The sequence below is a fragment of the Gavialis gangeticus genome, unplaced genomic scaffold (genome assembly GCF_001723915.1).
Source record: "Gavialis gangeticus isolate Ggan-Ray unplaced genomic scaffold, GavGan_comp1, whole genome shotgun sequence".
NCBI lineage: Eukaryota > Metazoa > Chordata > Crocodylia > Gavialidae > Gavialis > Gavialis gangeticus.
The window spans coordinates 148,150,642-148,150,996 of record NW_017728992.1 but is presented as its reverse complement, the minus strand read 5'-3'; positions in this window follow the sequence as shown (position 1 = coordinate 148,150,996).

The window sequence follows — 355 nt, the reverse complement described above, 5'->3', positions numbered from 1 at the left end:
TGTGTGTGTGTGTGTGTACCAATAACTTCATGGGGCTGTGTAGTGTGTTGTATGTTTAATAAACCTGCTATTTTGAAACCCCGAGTTGGGTTTTTGTCTGTTTCCTGTTTCCCCCTTACCACCACTTATCTGCCCCGATCTCCCAGCTGTCTGCCTCAGTTTCCAGCCCCGAGCTCCCAGCTGTCTGCCTCTCTCTTTCCTGGCTGTCTCCTCCTTGCCACTGGGCTTTTCCCCTTGCACCAGTGATCTCAAGTAACCCTGTGGCCATTTGACCTTAAGTAACCCCAGCTCCCCTTCAGTCTGCCGGTTCTAAGCCTGGCCCCAGCAACTTTCACTCCTGGCACTTTCACTGTCT